Here is a 23,250-nt window from a genome sequence, read left to right on the forward strand (position 1 = left end):
TAGGTGGCACTGATGCGAGTAAATAAAAATTAAGTTAAAACGGACTGAGAGTGTTATAATCATCAATCATCATCATCATCAATACATATAATAAAATTGTGGAAAAGCGATGTCTGTACAATGAAAATATGTAGAAAAAAATTAGCAGGTGTTATTATTAAATCGATCTTGAACCCAAAACTGTAGTTAAAAATTTTTTTGTCTGTTTGTCTGTATGTTTGTGCACGCTAATCTCAGAAACGGCTTATCCGATTTAGATGCGGTTTTCACTAATGTATTGTGGTAATCTTCATTTAACAGTTAGTGTTTATTTCATGTCAATCGGTTCATAAATAAAAAAGTTATGACTATTTATAAGTAATCACGGCGACCATTTGCTAAGGCATTCTATTGTACACTGTACAGTGTACGATAAAACGTAATTTATCTGTTATACGCTACAGTTATTCCTTTACATGTCCAGATGATCATATCAAAATTCCCCAAGGGTTTGGGGGTAAGCTGAGGTAGTAGGGGGGGCGGGGTCAAATTAACATTATGGTTACTTCTAATAGGTAAATTTTCCACACAAAATGTCCTTTAAATTATGTCGTATTATATTTTTAACCCCCGACGCAAAAAGACGGGTGTTATGTGTTTGACTGCTATGTATTTCTGTGTGTGTGTGTGTGTCTGTCTATGGCACCGTAGCTGGCTAACAGGTAAACCGAATTAGATGCGGCTTTTTTTTGTTAGGCAGCATATTTTCCGACGCTGGTTCTTAGATAAATTGTATCGAAATCGGTTCATCCACTTATTATACCTACATAGGGGTAAAAGTGGGAATGAAAAAAATGATATAATAATTTATTTTTAAAGATCGTTGGGAAGTTTATGAAATTATTTATTCCTTTTTCTATACACTTTTCTTCGTCTAAACGGTTAAGTTACGTGCTCCCTCTCTCTCTCTTCAGCCTTTAGTTACGTGCGTGAGACAGGAAACATCTAATTTGGATTTGTTGCTGGATTTGATAAAAATTGAGTATCGATTAAGCTGATCAGTGGCTACACCATACATTATTAAAAACATCCATTTAAGAAAGGAAGGAAATAGAATTTGCTCCTCTCCCCCCCCTGGTTCCTAAAAAATAATATGACATAATTTAAAAGAAATTTTACGTAGAATTAGTTAGGCATTTCTTTTTTGATTTTCGATATTATATACTAATCATAATTTTTAATTACAATATTATGTAGTAACTATTTGGTATAGGTTAGGCATTTCATTTCTTGATTTTCTTTAATAAGTTGGTACGTAAGTTTTTTAGCTCAGTTTAATAAGAAATTTTAATAACAATTCTTTTAATTATTTATGGTAGTACAACAGTACAGTATGGTTGTACGTATTTACTCAATAATTGTATGTTAAGTAGTAATTCAGCATGGGCGTAGCCACGGTGGGGCTGGGTGGGGCGCTTACCCTGGCTTTGATCTGGTAGGTACCAATTGTGAAGGGGAGTGGGCGTGGGCGTTGGCGTGGGCCTGGGAGTGGGCGTGGGAGTGGAAGCATGAAAATAAAAACAATTATTATTGCCCCACCCTGAGCCCATGGTCATAGGTCCCATATTCCACGTCCCACATCCCACTATTCCACGCGGACGAAGTCGCGGGCACAGCTAGTAGACAAATATAATCAGAAAGCTTTGAACTCCTAAGCTCAACCATAAAAGATAGACATTAATTATGATGTCGGGAGATATTTTTTATATAATATGGAGAACATTTCTTTCATACTAATAATTGTACCAAGTTTCGTTTAAATCCGTCGAGTACTTTTTGTTTCTATAACGGTTATACAGACAGACAGACGGACAAAAATTTTTGGCGTCAGTGTCGATCCCTAATCACCTCGTGATAGTTATTTAGGAAATATATTTCATGTACAGAATTGACCTCTACAGATTTAATATAAGTATTATTCATATAATTAGATGCCAATTTCCATGTAACGTTAAATTCGACTATACAATAACTAACAGACAACGCAGGTTACTCTCGTTTCCGTAAGTTGAGGCGGCTACATATTTGGTCCTCATAACTTCACTTTTTGTGAACGAAACGACAGCGCGGTTTAATTCGATGCCAACGCCATCAAACAAAGGAAATATTTTTAATTGTGAAAAAATATTATGATTTACACTATAAATAGATACTATTTTAACATTAACACAAAATATAAGACTGTGAGTGTGTAAAAATAAATCCAGCTAGTTTCACATCAAACTTATGTTTTTAATTAGGTATACGACATGAAAATATATTAATTACAAAGCAATAATCATACAGGTAAATACTGAACAAAAGTATTAACAGTCAAAGTATATTTTTACTTACAACATGTAAATGATGAAGGAATAATAATTATCAACGAACTAACCTTTTTGTATTATTGTTTATAAATATAAATTCATAAACAATAAATTTATAAAGAATAGAAAAAATTCGACCACTAAAGAATGCTGGTTCGAGTCCCGCCTCGTTATCGAATTTTTAAAACACGAAGATTTTTAAAAATGTAACCAATGAACACAATCAATATTAGATTAACTGTAATGGTGTCTAGTTTGACTTAAAATAATAAACATCTACCCTCACTTTTAAAAATGTAGTATATTCACACGAATTATAAGCGCACCTTATAGGGAAGGGAAGATATGGGTTAAAGAGTTAAATAAATAAATAACATAATTATATTTAAATTATTAATTTTTAACATTGTGTTCAGTAGTGTTAACATGTAAATTGATTTGATTTTTACGAAATCTCATAGATGGCGCTGTTTCAAATTTGTATACTAATAAATTCATTAAACTGATTCTCTGCCCAAATTACGTAAATGACATAGTTTTTATTGTGTAAAGCTAGATAATAGCATGGCTTACCCGAAACCAACATTTAAACATGAGTCTTTAGATTGTACGCTGTCGTAATACACGGAATACGTAAGAAAAAAAAAGGTTCACAGCTCCTCCCCCGGAGGTGATAGCATGATAATATGTTTAAAAAAGCCTCACCCGACCTGTTAGTAATATTCATGCAAAATTTGAAGTCAATCTATGCAGTACTTTTCGAGATTAGCCTGGACAAACATACAGACAAACAGACAAACAGACAAACAGACAAACAGACAAAAATTCTAAAAACTATGTTTTTGGCTTCTATATCGATTATAGATCATGGATTATGTATTCTTTTAAAAAAATATTCAATGTACAGTTTTGACTTTCCTACGATTTTATTATATGTATAGATAAAAATGATTGTAAAATATTAGGATTAAATTTCTTTGTAAGATCCAATAAAATACACCAGAATAATAACAATAACAACCAGAATTTAATCGTATCTTCAGAATATTCTTTCTCGACCACGATTATTTTGTAAAGGAATGTCCACTCTATTCTAGCCATACAGAAAAACAACAATAACTGAACAAAAGATGACAGTTTTTCACCCACATTTGAACTATTGAAAAGCAATAACTTAAACGTTTTATTACTTAATATTTAACTTGAGGACAGTAGCGTCTTTTCATATTTATTGATTCCTATTAAGATACGATTGAAATACTTTATTGTAGTTTTTATTTAGAAAATAATATAACGGTTTGTTTAAATACCGATTTAAAGCATTTCAAAATTTTGCCTCAAGTAGGTAGGTTTATGCATTGTTATGTATGTAAATTTGAAGTGGCGTGGACTGCAAAGTCCGTGTAGACTATAATTATTATTATTAGATACTTGAATTTAAACTTTACGCTTGACATTTAACATTTAAAAAATCTAATATATTACGTATACTACTGGTACAAAAAAGCAAAAAACAGATAGAACATAATATCGTTCTAAATTCAAAAATTGTATGTTCCAAATTCGAAATCTTTAATCTTTTCAACAAGGACTCGCCCCGCGCAAATTAAAAGCGTTATAAATGGCCGCGACACTCGGATGATTAATGCGCCTTGAAATTAAATAAGTGCGATAATGTTTATTTTTATCTGAATTTTATTTATAGCGAGGAAGGTTTATTGTGTTTTATTTATAGACTAGGTAACAACGAAATATACACAGGTACAAGAAGGCAGGGAAATTAAGTTCTGTTTTACGTAAGGCAGAATATGGATTATTCTGTTTTGTAAATCAAAAGTAATGATTCAATTGACGTAAAAATATAGCTATTGGTTTTACTAGAATTTGAACTATGGGTTAAACTTTCATTTTATATCCCGTATTAAAGAAATATGCGCATTATATTACAAAAATCCAATATAAACGAGAATTCACAATAAAATTATAAGAAAGATAAATATTCAAGACAGACCACCTTTTATAAGCATTTCCATTAATATCGAGAAAGAATCTCCTCGGTGCTGTTAAAAGAATGTAAAATGGCGCCCAAGGGCCTCCTACATCGCGCTTCTGAAATTTACGAAAGATTTATTTGAATAAATTATTCCACCTGCAATGAAGGGTTGTTTTTACAAATGGCTATGACAATTTTAATAACGTGAAATATTATTTTTTTATGCAAGGACCTAGCCATATTTTCTGAATTGTCTGCTACGTACCTATTATGTACTATTATGTACTAGGAAAGTTATATATTATGTTGTTATATGTAAAGAAATTAATGAACTATGAAAATAAGCTCTAACAGAGGACATGGGTATCTTTGGTATTAATTTTTCAAGAAATTTGAATATCATAATTTTTTAGAAACCTGCCCTTAACCATTTATTTCAATAGCAATTTACTTCTTTTAGATATGTTATTAATTTTAAGTTTTGATCATGCCCTACATAATATTACATACGCTTTTATATCTTCAGTATCTACCACTTACAATTTTTTAACACACTTATACACTACACAATACAAATACCTTTTAATTTACATTATACGTGAGCTCTCAATAAATTATTTTACGTCAACTTCATATATAAATAATTATTATTACGACTTCATTATAAAAGGTTCCGCTCCCCTGTACTGCATTACTTTTTTCAGAACTGCCCGCAATGTTTTTAACAATTTTTGTCATGTTCCGATAGTTTTATTCTATAATTATTATCTTTATAATATTCATGTGAATAGTGTAATATTACTAAAAAAACTTAAGATAGGTATAGGTATGTATTGCCGCGATAATACTTTATATAACTTGTAAGTTGATATTATTTCGATTTAATCGATTACTTCGCTATTGTACTTTACTTATATTTAAATTGTTTTATACTTGTTCTCAATGACTTCCAAACGTAATTTTATTAACATTTATTACCAAAACACTCGCGGCTTGCGAACTAAATTACCGGAACTGCATAAAAATATCGTATTAAGCAATTATGATATTATTATCTTAACGGAAAGTTGGTTGTGTGATGGAATTCTTGACTCAGAGATTTCTGATTCTCGCTATGACGTTTTCAGATTTGATAGGAAACATAAAATGAAAGGCGGAGGCGTTGTTATATGCGTTAAAAAAGCGTTTTGTGGTTACTTAACTCAAAATATTGTGTGCGGTAACGTGGAAAGTGTCTGGCTAACTATACCTGGTAAGTCTTTTAATTGTCAATTTGGTAAAAGTCAAGGTGACCTTCACATTGTTGCTGTGTACTTGCCTCCTAATTCTGATTTGCCTGGTAATATAAGATCTTTAAACGCAGCGTTACTGTCCTTGTATGAATGTTACCCTAATAACAAATATTTGATAGTGGGCGATTTTAATTTGCCGTTTATTACTTGGTTGAAGGATCACTCTTTTATTATTACAGATCCCTGTACCAATGATCTTTTAGATGCCTCTCTGGACCTAATGAATTTAACAACCTTAATGGGGGCTAATCAATACAACCTTTCACCTAACTGTTGTGGTAATATTTTAGATCTCGTGTTCTCTAATTTATCTATTGATTGTAATGATATTATTTCCTCCGATTCCCTAGTCAATATTGATCGATACCATCAACCATTTGTAATTACAATAAAAGATGTTTATATACAACCGTTACGTTTCCAGTTTTCAAAAATAAAAAAATTCTATAAGGCTGATTATACTGCAATAAATCGTGAAATTAGTAAAATAAATTGGACTGACGTTTTAAATTCCGCATCTATTAATATTTCCATCGATAAATTTTATAATGTTTTAAATTCTTTAATAGAGAAATACGTACCGTCTGTTAGGATTTCATCTCGTCGTCAATATCCGAAATGGTATACGCCTGCATTAATTAATTTAATAAAAGAAAAATATAAGTTTCACTTTCGTTGGAAGAAATACAAAAATCCAAACGATTACGCATCTTTTTCACTGCTTAGAACTAGAGTAAAAAAACTTCAGGACGAAGCGTACTTAAAATACATTTTACGTTGTCAAAAATCTATTAAAACCACGCCTAAAGAGTTCTGGACGTATATTAAAGACAAACGAAATAACTCTAGTTACCCATGCAGTATGATTTTCCGTGAACGCAACCTTACTGATGGTAACGACATTTGTTCAGCGTTTAGTGAATTTTTTTTATCCGTTTTTCAATCCGATGATAATACTGACCCAATTACTACTGTAGACGATTTTGAGCTTGCTGATAGCCTCTGCTCAATCACAATTAAAGATCAGGAGATTATTAAGCTATTTCGGGATTTGGACTATAGAAAGGGAGCCGGGGCCGATGGCATACCGGCTGTCTTCATTAAAAACTGTGGAACTAGTCTTAGAACACCTTTACGCATACTCTTCCAACGTTCCATAACCGAAGGTATTTTTCCAGACTTATGGAAAAAGGCTTTAATTGTGCCCATACATAAAAAAGACTCGAAGAAAGATATAACTAACTATAGGGGCATATCACTACTTAATATATTTGCTAAAATGCTGGAAAAACTAGTATACCAAAAAATCTACACTCATACACTTAAATGTATTCCAACTAAACAACACGGTTTTATTAAATCACGGAACGTTACTACTAACTTATTAGACTTAACACATTACATAAATAACAACATGAGTGAAGGAGCACAGGTCGATGTAATTTACACAGATTTCGAGAAGGCATTTGATAGAGTAAGTCATAATGTTCTTATCCGTAAGCTTTATGCGGTGGGTATCAGGGGTGATCTTCTCAGATGGATAGAGTCTTATATCAGGAACCGCAGTCAATCGGTGATTCTAGGGGGGTTTAAATCAGATTTTGTTGATATTACTTCGGGCGTCCCGCAGGGATCGCATCTCGGTCCCTTATTGTATAACATTTACTTATTCGACATTGGTAACTGCTTTGTAAATTCTAATTTCTTACTTTATGCTGATGATAAAAAAATATTCAGAAAAGTCACTTCCTCTTACGATTGTCAATGTCTTCAAGATGATCTTAATAGATTAAGTGACTATTATAAATTAAATAAAATATCAATTAATATAAAAAAATGCCAAAAAATAAGTTTTACCCGTAATAGAAATAATAATATTATTTGTTTTGATTATAAAATTAATAGTGAATCTATACCTGCTGTTACTTCAGTAAGGGACCTAGGTGTGATTCTGGACGTCAAACTTGCATATCGTACGCACGTGGATTTTATTGTTCATAAAGCCTACAAAAATCTAGGTTTCATCTTGCGACAAGCTGATCCATTTAACGACATTACTTGCTTGAAAGTTCTTTATTTTGCCTACGTACGTAGTGTTCTCGAATTTGCAAGTGTGATCTGGCGACCGCAATATAAATGTCACATTAAAAGATTGGAAGCGATACAAAAAAAATTTGTGAACAAAATGAATTATAAAACAAAAAATTATTCGTTAAATTATGAACAGGCTTGCGCACATTATGGGTTAAATACTTTGGAGGATAGGAGAGATATAATAGACATTATGTTGTTATACGATATCGTGAACAACAAGTTTGACTATTCCACAGCGTTGGAAAATATAAAGTATCTTGTACCCACACAGCGTACTCGCCACACACGCCTATTCCACGTGCCGGCTACATCAACTAATTATCTAAAAATGTCACCGTTCCACAGGCTCCCGGACATTTATAATAAAAAATTTTCTTCTGTGGATCCCTTCTATTTATCACGTACTAGTTTTAAAAAGCAAATTTTACAATTAATTAATACTGAAGCTCAGCTCACATAATAATATAATACATTAGCTTTTAACACTCACACATTCTCATACACGCACTTTCACACACACACACACACACACACACACAATCACATCCTACTTACATTAAATTGGTTTTAATTTATTTGAATTCGAAGATATTTAAAACATTTCCTTTCTTTATAAATACTTATTGGGCTTGATCAATGCTTACTTATACCTACAAAAAATTAAAATCTTTTCTCTTATCATTTGTAAAATTCTTATACTAGTATTTGTTCACATACGTAGATTATTTTTACTACCTATTGGTGTACCTTTTAATTGGCGTAGCTTAGTATTTATTCATCTCAAAAATTGTATCACTAGCTGTAAGGTACCTTATAATAAATAAATAAATAAATAAATAAATAAATGATGTCTTTGAATTTTTGAAGAATGAATCAGAATTCAACGTCGCAATATATATTCAAATTCTTTAAAACGACAATTGCCAAATAAAACATTCAAATGTTTATTACATTGGTGACTTATGATTCGTACAAGCGTGACATCATCACATCGAAGAGAAAACAACAATGGACTCTTTCGTCCATTAACAGGAAATAGTTTATATTCTCAAAACAAATCGCAATAAACGGTTGATATACTGATACTGTACACAAACAATATTGAACCCTAACTCCTTGAAAAAGAATTGAAATTGCAAGTGGAATAGTATACTTAACCCATGTGCAGTGAACACGAATTAAATCTGTAAAACAAAAGTGGTTGGTCTGAATTTTAAATCGTCAATGAGAGTCTTAAGTCCGTTTGAAGCTATACTATTGGTCATTGAGATTCCTCGCATGTCCGATAGATGGACTGACCGGGGATTCGTTTGACCAGAAAAATAGATTTCTTTGATGTCCAAGGGTCAAATGTAGAATGTAATGTTTGTGATGTACCGGTTATATAAAGCAGGGGTGGGAAAGAAATACCTGTTATATTTTAAAGGAAAGCCATGTAAAAGACGCCATTTGATAATAGTTAATGATGAAAAGGCACATAACAGTTTTAAATATTTTATACAGGTCACATAAATGTCTTAGGTAGTACCTACTTGCAATTAACTCAATAAGTAAGTAAAAAGTACTACCTATACAGGGTGTCCCACTGTTGGTATACTAAGCTCAAAGGAGGTTATAGTTTTGCATACGCTGAGTACGTAAAAATATGTACTTATAAAATTCCAGACGCATTTTTTTTTTCAAAATAATGAATTCTTAAAACTCTATGTGTACCTACAGTGTACACCCATATCAAGCAACCCGTCCAACTTTGCCACCCGCACGTGAGCTATCGTTTAAGATTATGTTTTCATAGAGAAAATGCTCACATTAGAGAAGCGGTATATGCCGGCTACGCGAAGCTAGAGAAGAAAACATGGATTTTCAGGAAAAATTTAGCAAAAAATTTTTGACGTAATTTTGTTGTTTGAGTATTTTTTACGTGATCTGTTTATGCAAAACTACAAGTGCCTTCGCGCTTAGTATACCAATAGTGGGACACCCTAATAAAGGTTGATATGCCAATTTATTTATTAATCCTTGCTATTGAATAATATAAAGTAAGTATACACTATATAAATAACCGAGTAGGTAACCATTAAAAATGTTGCAAAGACGAATCTTCAAAACACACTGCATCAATTTTGTCCGACACCTTGTTAAATGTTAACTGTAGCCATCCTATCTGCTGCTAAAATTGTCAAGTACCACTTATGACAAAACAGACCAACAACTTGAAAATACACAATCTAATACAAATGTCAGCTAAAAATTAATCGTTCAAACGAAGGAAATGAAACTGCAGTTGACGGAACCCTCTGGAATCCATAACGCACGGAGTCACAGAGTTGATAGCTTTCTCTCGATAGATACAATTGAGACCAAGATATTGGATAAATAGTTGTTTATGCAATTCGTGGAAGTAAAAATAGGGTCAGTTCAAGTAAATTCTTGAAATTTGTGTGGATGACTGACTTGACTATAACAGGCTGTCAATTATATCTCTTATATACCTATAAAATTCTCGTGTCACAATGTTAGTCTGCATACTCCTCCGAAACGGGTGGACCGATTCTCATGAAATTTTCTGTGCATATCGGGTAAGTCTGAGAATCGGCCAACATCTATTTTTCATATGTACCACGGGCGAAGCCGGGGCGGACCGCTAGTAACCTATAAAAATAAGTAGCCGATGATTGCTTATTAATTTAATACTTAACTATCTACTAATTTGGTTGTTAGTATTTTTTTATTTCTATGCCTTTTGTTTACTAATCCTAATAGATTTACTATCAAGTGATGCGTCTCTAAGTTTGCTGCGTTCTTAAGTTTGAAGAGTACGTAAATAGTATACTTAATAATTAATCAATAAAAAGAGTAAATATATGTTAACCTAAGGTAATTTGCTTTTTATATAAAAAAAAAATAATATATCGGTTTATATTATTCACCTATTAAAACAGGATCAAAAGAGACTTATGCTTTCAAAAGGGATGACTCCAACCTCAAGAAGAAGATTCAAACAAACACAGATATGCATGATGACCTTATAACACGCGTTACCAGATAGAGATAAGGTCACAATCTGATTCATTATTTCTGAGAACCACAAGGACAGACAAAAGAAATACTGTAGGTAGTATAAAGAAACATGACAATGAACCATGATAGATTATGTATGTTGGTATTTAAATAAATTGCAGTTTTAATATACCTACCTACTATGAATTAAGATGTAATCAATGAAATTTCCTTTCTTCCTTTGTAATCAATGAAATTTCTGAATGAGGCGTCAAGCATTACGTAAGGTTTTTTAGTATTTACATATTTATTGAACTCGATTGAAAATTTCCAGCTCAAAGCAAATTTCAATATCTGTATCAATCTCGAATATCTTCTTCCCTTGGGCGTCTATATCGTATGTAAAGTTCACATTTTCACCTAGCAAAGCCCAGAGGATATCAAACAGAATCTATCATCTTACTGTAATGTCAAAGCACCTAATTTGATGCTCTAGCTGAGCATTCGGATTTCCCGGTGGATGATGCGGGAGGGAGAGAGAGGATAACAAGTTGTATATGTGTGAGGGAGACAGTTGCGCGGTCACGGGCGCGATTCAAATGATTGGTGTACGTGCGTTCTCGACCGCGCCTTTACGTGACTTCGGCGGTTTTGTAGTGTGGTTGGTGTTGTTTGATACTTTATTGATTATGCTTGGGTTGGGTATGAACAGAATAAACAATAAAATATAGATTGTCTATCGGGAATAGCTTTTTGCTGGTGAAATGTTTTACCAATCGGGACAAACAAACAAAAATAATGCTTAGCTAGCTCTAGCTATATGTAGTGTATGTATGTAGTGGATAGTCACTTTGAAGGTTTTAGGATGTTAACAGACAGCTCTATAGATGTGTGAAATGAATTAAAATGTACAAGCATTATGATTACAATTACATATTTTCGATTACAATTTATATAAATCACGTTCCGAAATAAGAAGAGAATTATTATACCGTTCGTTATTTTTCAATCACGAACGCAACGGTATAAATTGCATTTTATTTAATTTTAATAAAATGATAACAATACAATTTTTAAACCACCTTTACTCCAATAGAAATCGAAAATGACCTCATAATTCCATAGACACTAATTGTAAAACTTGACATGAACAAAAATCTCAAGTTTTATTAAAGTATCAAGCCGCTAGGTCGGAGTACACATCGGTAGGCGTTTAACAGGTAGAATGGACGCATACCTCGTCTACTGTTTCGTTGCTCATTCATTGTTTTACTAGTAGCCTTTCGTTTGGATGACGAAACGAATTACGATTTCATCTTATTTTGATGCGCACAGACATTTGTGGTATTTTGTCTTTGCTTGATGACGTTTTGAAATTTTAAAAATGGAACAGGGATATAAATTTTAACGGTTTTAATTCTTGCAAACGGGCCTTCCCCTTGATTTGGTGAATTTTGATATGGATTTACTTATCCTTAATTTCTGAAACGGTTTTAAAATTATTTTATTAATGTGTGATATTTGTAATGAAAAGAAAATGAATTTTAAACACTCTCAAGTTAAACCATACCTAAACAGAATAATATTTAGTAAGTAATTTTTTTTGTGATCTCTCTCAAAAATATAAAAGTGTCAATTATATTGAAGTGCCTATATTAAATCTTATTTTACCAAAATATGGAATTGATTATTGAACCGTGACCACTCTTTATAAATTATTATTTTATTATTAAATGGAGAATTGGACAAGAAAGTCTTTGCACCGTAATGTAAAACTCATGTAATTTTTTACATTTTTTATTTCAATTCGAAGTCACCCACAAACTTATTCGCGAGGGGTGGACCATAGAGCTAGTAAATTATAGATAGGTCAATGTGGATTTGTTTTAATTACACTATTTTTGAGATGTTATTTAATATTGTACTAACTATCGTGAGAATAATAATTATTGTATGTATTGATTATTTGATTGAATGTTTTAGAAGGGAATGACAATTTATTCTAATCTATAAAATTTAAACCTCATTTCGTAATATCTACCTACAATGTAATGTTACCACTTACCACATTTAACATCCACCTTTTTGTGATGCTTTCATTTTATAAGATAATGCGATGCTCCTACCAAGATGAAATACATCCATACTAATATTATAAATGCGAAAGTAACTCTGTCTGTCGGTCTGTTACTCAATCACGCCTTAACTACTGAACCAATTTGCATGAATTTTGGTATAGAGATATTTTGATACCCGAGAAAGGACATAGGCCACTTTTTATTGCGAAATATGTACCACGGGCGAAGCCGGGGCGGACCGCTAGTATAAATAATATGTAGTAGTTAATAATATCAAATCTTTTTTATTTCTCACTTTTCCGTTTTTGAAGTCGGTTGTTTTTAACGCAGTTATTTTTATTTAATACTTTTTAGTGTAATTTTCATCACGAATCAAACGAGCCCAAACTCGATAAAGTTGAGTCAATATATTACTGAGTTCCTATGGCCACCTTCCGATTCCATCATCAAATCAGCTTCACGTCATGATAATGTTTCATCGCTATCAAATTTACATAGCTCAATCGGTTACCGGGAAGTGAATCAAAGTTACTTGCTACATTTCAATTTAGTCATCGAGTACAGACAAAAATTTATCCGAATAAATATGTATCCGAAAAAATTTTATGGGACCCATTCGACACCATCCCGCATCGAACAAAAAAAGAATCACGTAAATCGGTTCAGAAACCTCGGAGTAATCTGTGTACATACATAAAAAAAAATATACCGGCCGAATTGATATCCTCCTCCTTTTTTTGAAGTCGGTTAAAAAGGTTTGTGAAAATTAAGCGATTCTCTAATCGCACGGAGAGCTTAATTTTCACAAAAAGCTCTAATCGCACGGAAAGCTTAATTTTCACAAAAAGCTCTAATCGCACGGAGAGCTTTATTTTCGCAAAAAGCTCTAATCGCACGGAGAGCTTAATTTTTACAAAAAGCTCTAATCGCACGGAAAGCTTAATTTTCACAAAAAGCTCTAATCGCACGGAGAGCTTTATTTTCACAAAAAGCTCTAATCGCATGGAGAGCTTAATTTTCACAAAAAGCTCTAATCGCATGGAGAGCTTAATTTTCACAAAAAGCTCTAATCGCACGGAGAGCTTAATTTTCACAAAAAGCTCTAATCGGACGGAGAGCTTAATTTTCAAAAAAAAGCTCTAATCGCATGGAGAGCTTAATTTTCACAAAAAGCTCTAATCGCTCGGAGAGTTTAATTTTAACAAAAAGCTCTAATCGCATGGAGAGCTTAATTTTCACAAAAAGCTCTAATCGCACGGAGAGCTTAATTTTGTACAAAAAGCTCTAATCGCACGGAGAGTTTAATTTTCACAAAAAGCTCTAATCGCATGAAGACTTAATTTTCACAAAAATCTCTAATCGCACGGAGGCTTAATTTTCACAAAAAGGTATAATCGCACGGAGAGCTTAATTTTCATTAAAAGCTCTAATCGAACGGAAAGCTTAATTTTCACAAAAAGCCCTAATCGCACGGAGAGCTTAATTTTCACAAAAATCTCTAATCGCACGGAGAGCTTAATTTTCATTTAAGGCTCTAATCGCACGGAGAGCTTAATTTTCACAAGAAGCTCTAATCACACGGAGAGCTTAATTTTCATAAAAATCTCTAATCGCACGGAAAGCTTAATATTAACTAATAAAAATAACTGCGTTAAAAACAACCGACTTCAAAAACGGAAAAGTAAGAAATAAAAAAGATTTGATATTATTTGATACTAAAATTGCTCACAATAGGAAGACATGGACGAAGGGAAGAGAGGCCTTTGCCCAGCAGTGGGACAGCCATGGCTGAATAATAAATAATAATAATTATTAACCTTTTATTGCGAAATATGTACCACGGGCGAAGCCGAGGCGGACCTCTAGTAATTAATAAATTCAGAACATTAAAATTATGAAGGAAATTAAATTCTCAAAGGTACCGTTACCAAATTAAATTAAATCCCGTCTATATCTTCTTGAACCTGTGCTATTTATCGAAGCATGCAATTGTGGGTGACTGGGTGGTTAAAACGCTGTCGCCTGTCAACACGTCCGCGACATGCTCTTTTTGCGAATGTCAAAAAATTAAAAAAAAAAAAAAGCTTTTTTTAATGTTAACAACACTAGGGTAAATCTGCCAAAAGGGAGAACAGTTGTTGTAATAAATAACATAAAATATATATATTAATGACCACAATCTGCTTTATCGCTTTTCTTTATAATTAGTATAGTTTTAGTAATGCATCTGTTTCAAATTCTCTCACTCTCTGAACACTTTTAAAAGCATTCGTTGCTTGGAAAAATATACAGAAAGGGAGAAAATATACCTCCGAATATTAACCCCCAGAACATATATGAAAAATACGATCTAGTTATTCTATAGGTGTAGGTTATGGGACTACCTATGACTTTAAACATTTCTTCGTAAAAAGTACAATAAATAAGATTACGTATTGCACTTGTCTCGAGGGTGAGACGAAGACGAATGTTCAACTTGTATTTTTACAGCGTCAACAGTTTATGTATGTAAATCGGTTATGGGCGGTGTTATGCAACATGTACTGCATAAACTATTTCTTAGAGCAAAATAATAAAAAAAATGTTTTAATATACAGTTTATATATGACATAAAAATAAAGTATAGTAAACACAGATAAGTCTATCTACAAGTGACTTAAAGAACAACCGGACCAATTTTATGATATTTGTTTATTCGTATTGTTTCTGTTAGGGTAAACAACTTAAAAGATATTTGCAAATCTATAACACGAAGAAATCAAATTTTTCTGGTCTTCGGGTCAAAATAATTGCAGATTTAACGGGGATATGCACTTTACTTTTAAGAATTAAGGCACAGTTAAGGTGGGGAAATGATAAAATAAATACCTGTAATTCATTTCTTCACTAAAAGCACAATTAATTATAATAACAGTTCAAAAAAGTACCTACATACAAATCACTTAAAATCATACTTTTTACCAAACTAAATAGTGTACCTATTAAATAAAATAGACACAAACATAATATTACCTACTGCATAATCCGGTCCACACCTAACTTGCCAACCTTGCCAATTGAAAAATTACCCGCGTTATTAGGTTCTGAAGAAAGTCCCTTATTACGGGAACAGAGCAAGAAAAATGTAGCAAGGGGCGTAATGTAATTGACTTTTTTAAAGTGTAAGTAGCCGTTTGTGAAGCAAATTGGTGTTAACACTGTTACACTTTTGTTTCAAGCGCTTTTTAATGTTGTAAAGCGCTTTTTTAATATTGTGAATGTTGTGTTTGGAGGGAAATTGTGAAGTAGCTTCATATTATAGCAACATTGATGATAGTTTAAAAATTGAATGCGTGTTATGATGCATTATTTTCTGATTCTAATTTTGCAGTAACAAAAACATAGCTATCCGTTTCAAAATTAATTTTACACATACGCATCCACCCGTTTTTTCAAGCTATTCCCAAATTTTGTGCGCTTTTTGGTTTCAACCGCATGCGACTTCGCTCCTGTTGTGGCGTAATGATATATATAGCCTATAAGCCTTCCTCGATAAATTGGCTAACACCGAAATAATTTTGCAAATCGGACTAGTAGTTCCTGGGGTTAGCGCGTTCAAACAAACAAACAAACTCTTCAGCTTTATAATATTAAGTATAGATTTACCCATACTTGCTGATCCTATAATACTCCTTATAATATCTACTAGTTGCTGACTGTACTGCAGCTACGTTACCGACTGTACGGAGGGGAGGGATAGTGCTCCGAATGAGCAATGTTCACAAACTCATATCCGTACGATATTTTTAGCTGGATTAATATCGTGTTGATGGCGACGCGTTATTGAAGAACTAGCTGTGGGTCTGTCGTTGTTATGAGTAGAAAATTTAATATCGACCTGAGAATATAGAGGCTGCTAATTCAGCGCTTTTTAAGGAGTACCGATTGTAATTATTAATACAATGATCATACGAGAGTTTATTTATACGAATAATACACATAAATAATAGCTTATGCAGTCTTAGAAATGATATCTACCTAATAACATTTAAAATTGTAAATTGAACAGAAATAATAAAATGCACATGAATGATAATGAAGAATGATTTTACAATCAGTCCGAGGTGTCAGAGGGCAGGACCAATTTCCGTTTTAGTACATCTATTCTAGAACTACTCATTTTTCAATGTAGGTTAATAGAAAGCTTTATCTGTGTTTAAGCCATCAGTGTTTTCTTATATAGAGCGATTTACCTCATCTATACTTAATATTATATTAATGAAATATGACAATTTTGAAGTAACAAAGTAGCAGATCAACTAACCTGCGATTATATTTGCTCAACCCTCCATCAAGGAATGTATTAAACAAAGATAAAATCAAGGCGAAACATTAAACTTTGCATATGGGGCCAATTATACCAGAATTTGTATAATTTACGCGATACCAGACTAAATAAATTAATAAAACAACCCCTTAGTGAAGGGTTAAGATTTGATATCCTTATCCTTTATGATTTGTTGTTTAAATAAATTATGTGTACAAATTTATTTTAAATGCTTAGAAAGGTAAAGGATACTTTTTTTAGATAAATGAAACTTTATGCTTCAAAATTATAGAACCCATTTCATACATTTAGTATTTAAAATTGCTAAAAAAATAAAAATCTACAAACCTAAATTACTAAAATTTGTAAATACATACCTACCTATAATATTTGTTTATTGTAATGTGCTATTTTTAATATTTCAGCATAGTGTAGGTACTTTAAATTGTGGTAGCATTATAGTAATCCTGAACGGTTTGGGACACGATTTTATCCCTAGGTTAGGCATGCTATGGAAGAGATCTATCTATGCTGTATCAATGTTCTAAGCTCCTACGACCTACAACCATAATTTTGTACAAGGCAACACTTATCCTACACCCATAAAGCGCGGGACAATTAAAATTAGAATATCTTAATTCGCATCAAAGTATCAGGGTTGCAATCTTAATGCGTGTGTGCTTCCCTAATTCTGGGGTAATGTGAGATAAACTTGGACATGTTTATTTGTAAGTAAATTTACCCGTGTACATGATAATTGAATGTAAGTGGTTTGTTGTACTAGAATTTAGGCATAGGTAATTGACGTGAATTAATATTTTCACCGCTATTGTAGGTACATATCTACTTACCTACTCTTTAAATTTCAATGCACATACATGCAGATTTTTAATTATTCTAAACGCTAAAACATCGAGAAGAAACCGACATATTGTCAAAAAATCAACAATCAAACAAACAATCAACTGTCAACCACCACTTTGCTAGTATGGTGATTTAGGATTACCTGATCCATCATGGGAGGCTCGTGTCCCAGCAGTGGGAACATAATGGGCTGATGATGATGATGGTAATTGGTACCTGATTCAAATGGTCACAATTCAAACAAAATGGGCTGATGATGATGAATTTGGTACGTTAATAATAGTATCATCAGATAAGTAACTTACGTCAAACGAAACGGGCTGATGATGATGATGATGGTATCATCAGATAAGCAACTTACGTCACAATTCAAACGAAACGGGCTGATGATGATGATGATGGTATCATCAGATAAGCAACTTACGTCACTATAACCACATAGACCAGCAGCCCATGGGATGTCCCATACAACGAAAAAAGGCGCGATCGAAGCAACAGTGACGTCACTAATCCTACGATAGTGCAGATGTTGAATGTTAATCAGCATCGATCGGCTGGCCCACATTGCGAAGGGACGCACGTACCCGCTTGGGCTGTCTTGGTACGTTTTTGTAAACAGTAAGCTACTTAATAGCTTGGATGTAAACAATTTTAGTGGGTAATTAATGATGCAATGTGAAATAATAATGAATGAAATAATGGTAAATAATAAAAAATGTTATGCCGATTCAAAAGTGCATTAATAAGAAGTCTAATTGAATAAATAGATGTTTGAGTTTAATATATGGAGATTTCTTATCATTTAATATACTATATATATATAATAATAATAATAGTCAAGTAAAATTATTTTGTAGATTGCACCTAGGTTCAATAAGAAAACTAGCCTTATTGATTAGTTTTTAATTCTTATTCCAAAATATGAGTTTATTTTGAATTAATGCTCATAGAAATTTATCCGTCTTCTATCCGATAAGTTAATTACCAATCAATGAACACGTAAATAAAAGGGTTGGACGATATTTTCCAAAAATACACTTGACATTATGAACAGAGGCGGCTCGCCCTAAGGAGCGCTGGTGCAGTGAACTCCCATAAATAATTATAATAAAATCATAGTCCTTAATTTAATTATTACCATTAATTATTACTATTTAAAATCAATCGTAATCTTTAAAACTACTGTTAATACCAATGAATATATCCATCATTCCATCATCCCATACACCTGTATAATATACCTACTGTATTATGTAACGCGCGAAGCGGAGCGCTCACGATTGCGCTCCAATGAAAAAAGATTTAGTACATTTCCTAATACGAAATCCAATAGGAGTGAAAGAGAGGGTTTTGCCAGAGCCCTGCGCGTGAAACAAAATATTTTCTATGGAAAAGTAGCAAAATTCGGAGCGCCGCACCCGCAAACGTTGCCGGTTCGTTTTTACCGCCAGGCAGGACAGCGATTGCGCGCGAGGTTGCCAGTTACCACTTCTATAATATAAACAAACACTCGAGTCAACTTCAATGCACGCGCGCGATTCATGCAATTTTCTAATTAAAATTATAAAATACGTGTTGAAATAGCCTGAAGTTATCAGTATTACTTGTGAGTGTTAAAATTAACAATAATTATAATGTGGCGTTCATTAAAAAGTGTGATAAAACGTTACAAATTCGGCTTGAATGTAAAGCTAAGGGACCGCCACGGCCTGAACTTGATCTTACGCAAAAATGTACGACAAAAACGAAAACATATACGCGTGTGTTTAAATCTGAACAATATGTGAAAACACCGTGGTTGTGTGGTTGTGATGAAAGCAACAAACTATTTTGTTTTCCGTGTCTTTTATTTAAAGCGGGCGCGGCCGGCGGAGGTGAGAGTGCTTGGACTGAAACGGGCGTTGACGACTTAGCTCATCTTTCAATCAAGATGAAAAAACATTCACAATCTCGGTACCATTTGTTGAATGAACTGCAATTGGCGTCTATCGGTCTTGTCGCTTTAAGTTATAGATATTTTTGCACACCAAAAAGAAAGACGTATCACGTATGCATTTTCTTTATAAGTAATTTTTTTGATAAATTGTACTGCTTTACACCATGTATTTTCAGTGTTTTATTTCAAGTGAACACCCATAAAATTTTGTCACGAGCCGCCTCTGATTATGAAACATAGAAATCTACACTCATTTACTCAAGCACAAGCTTAATTAGAGCTATATCAATTTGCTCAGTTTGTATTAGTGTAAGTTTCTTACTAAAAGCTTAAAAGCTACCTACTCTATCGATTTATTTTTAAAGTGAAACTTTTATTACATCGTCTCAAATTATTTGGTCTGTGTAGCGCATGTCGCGTGTATCGCGGATGCCGAGTAGGTATAAGTACCTACTCGTCAGCCGACCGTCACGCGACATGCGCTACACAAAGCAGTGTTCGGAACCGTTCGAACAGTTTCACTTTTACCGTGGTTTCATAAAACCACACAACATTTTTATTTTATCATTAAAAAACTACATCTGAGCCCGATTTCATCACGATTCATTATGAACACGATTATTTCTTATCTCGGATAACCTGTTCGAAACTGGGGTGAACAGCGAATAAAACCAAAAATATTTAACAGAATCTAAGTACATTAACACCCAAATAAATATCAGTAAATAGTATAAAATCGGTATAACTGTAGCAATTCAGGCAGGTTCAATGGCCAGTTCTGAAATCCCAATATCAAGATCACGGCCGCTGATCAACCTGTCGAGAAAAACTGGAAATCACGAATTATTCAATGGACGACAGTTTTCTGGTTGATTCCCCCGATTAGAAGCGTTGGTGATGAGCGACGCGATTTCTAACTATAGTTGATGCGTGTACAGGCTTTTGTGTGCCTGTTCTGTTTGTCTGCTTACAGCTATACAAATGAATCGAAACCATTATATAATTATCTAAAGGCTATCACATATTTTGTTTCTCTATTCTTCGATGTGAATTGTTAAGAACGTCTATAATTATTATTACAAAAAAAATGCCATATACCAAAACAAAATTTTCATTTGCTAAAACGATGGTTAGGACTACGAACCAATTAACATTTTTTTATACCTACTATTTAAGTAAGTACCTATTTAGATTTATGCCTGTCTCATTTTATTTAAATCCACTCTAATTAAGTTCCAGGGTTTTCAATACCAATACATTCTTGTAATTAGTTACAAAGCTCAGTATGAAAAACTAATCAAATCAAACAACAACACAATTTAGCCACTATTTCTGGATAGTGGCTATATTGTGTTGTTGTTACAATCCACTAATATAGTTACTATATTTACTATTTAGTAAGTCTGCTAACGCTTCCGCTCCCGCTCCCGCTCCGCTCATGACCACACTCCCCCGCGTACCATCGCGTCCGCGACACAACGTGACCGTGTCCATTGAAACGATCTCTTTATTGATTATAAGATGTTTACCGTAACCGCCTACAAAACAAAAACGTTTCTGGAATGAAAAACGAACCTATAACGCTAACTGACTGAGCTTTCGATAATTTAACACGTGTTTTGTTGTTAAATTCAATTTATTTTTGGGTATTTGTTCGCGTGATGGTTTAATGGGTGATAGAGATATAATGAAGAGACGTTCTTCTTGAATACATGCAGAAAAATTAACATAACTGACTACTTGATACGTATTGATTTAAATTTTTGTGAAAAAGTGTTTATTTATTTTTGCAAAACTCTATCTGATTCGTTCAGATGCAATTATTACCACTTATCAGTTCACAAATTTCTACCTCATCTGGTTTTTTAGCAAGGTCCTTCTTTAAGGTTTTTCTATATGAATATATAGGTATATTATCTGAATATATGTATTCATGATTTATTATATCTTAAGTGCTTATTATAATAGATATGTTTTAAAATAATTTAACATCGATGCATTCAAAGCAAACTTAAACTTAATCTTTACCTATTAAATTTTATTCTAAACATTTTAATATTGTACTATAATATTTAGAATATCAATAAAAGTGAATTCCAATATTATTTGGTTAGAGTTTGCCAACATCAAGCCATGGAAATAATTACAGCAAACAGCATATCAATGAAAATCCACCTGTTCTCATACGTTTAGAACATTTGAATTGTATTTGATACAATACGTCAAATGTGTCAAATTGCAAATGTAGATACCGGACGTCGCAAACCGCTTCCGGGTCGACCTAAGCGGGATTATTTGACCAATTACGATTATTTGACCAATGACATACGATTGGTCAATAATATTTCTATTGGACAATTATCATGCAATTGCTGTTTGCTGTGATAACGTATTTGATACTAGTTTTGATTTATATTTATATTTAGTGTGTCCAAATGGATTTTGAAATTTGTTGTACCTAGATTCATTTAGCGAGCCATTATTTTCATAAAAGCATATTATTAGGTATATGTATTACAAAGCATTTTGAATGTGAAAATGTTATGTTGACCTTAGGATTATTTTACAATTAGATAAATAACTTTTTAATGTTCTCTTTGGCTAGGTATAGTTAGTTAAGATATAGGTGTGCTATGACGTAGTTAGATACATATAGAGTCTGATCTCTACATTACTATATTTTTTTTGAAGCTCACACCTCAAAGATTCGACATTTCTTATATGCCAATAACATCCTATATCTAAACACATCATCCAAAAATGTACTCTAATACCAATAAATTGGGTTCAAAGTAGATACTCGCATCCACCAAGGTTACATAGCACATAAATATTAGGTTAGGTATCGTCTGCGCCACGCCTCGACAGAAATCAATAAAGTTTGGATCGTCTCTACATCTGTGTTTTGGTTTTGTTGTATCTTAATAAATTGGTATTCTATAGCTATAACATACCGTTTACCTCCTTATTAATTGATAAATATCCACTATCTAGGTTACAAATTGATTTGATTTCTCATGAAGTAAATAAATATTTCAAAAACAAGTGCGTTTTTAGGATGTTTCTTTGCTTTATAACAGTAGATAGAGCCAGTCACAATTTTTTTTTGCTTGTAAGTAATTTTGAAATATAGGTATTCGTAGAGGGGTTTGTAAATTTTTAAGTTTGAGTAGGTAGTAGGTACCTAGTAGATAATTATTGTGATAGAGACAAGAAATTGTTAATTTACCAAAAACTTTAACATTTCATTATATGTTTGGGCTATAGGTATCTAACATAGGTAGTCACAAATAGTTATCTACCTTTATGTATTTATGAGATAATATACAAATAAAATTA

General features: G+C 32.8%; 1 protein-coding gene across 2 annotated transcripts in view; it reads left to right on the forward strand.

The window, feature by feature from the left end:
* trh (PAS domain-containing protein trachealess) overlaps positions 1 to 23,250 on the forward strand; it is a 157,315-nt gene that overhangs the window by 86,523 nt on the left and 47,542 nt on the right. The gene's annotated exons all lie outside the window — the stretch shown is intronic.

The sequence above is a fragment of the Colias eurytheme genome, chromosome 20 (genome assembly GCF_061535395.1).
Source record: "Colias eurytheme isolate Ceu_HAF_F1 chromosome 20, ilColEury1 Martin Lab GWU primary, whole genome shotgun sequence".
Taxonomy (NCBI): domain Eukaryota; kingdom Metazoa; phylum Arthropoda; class Insecta; order Lepidoptera; family Pieridae; genus Colias; species Colias eurytheme.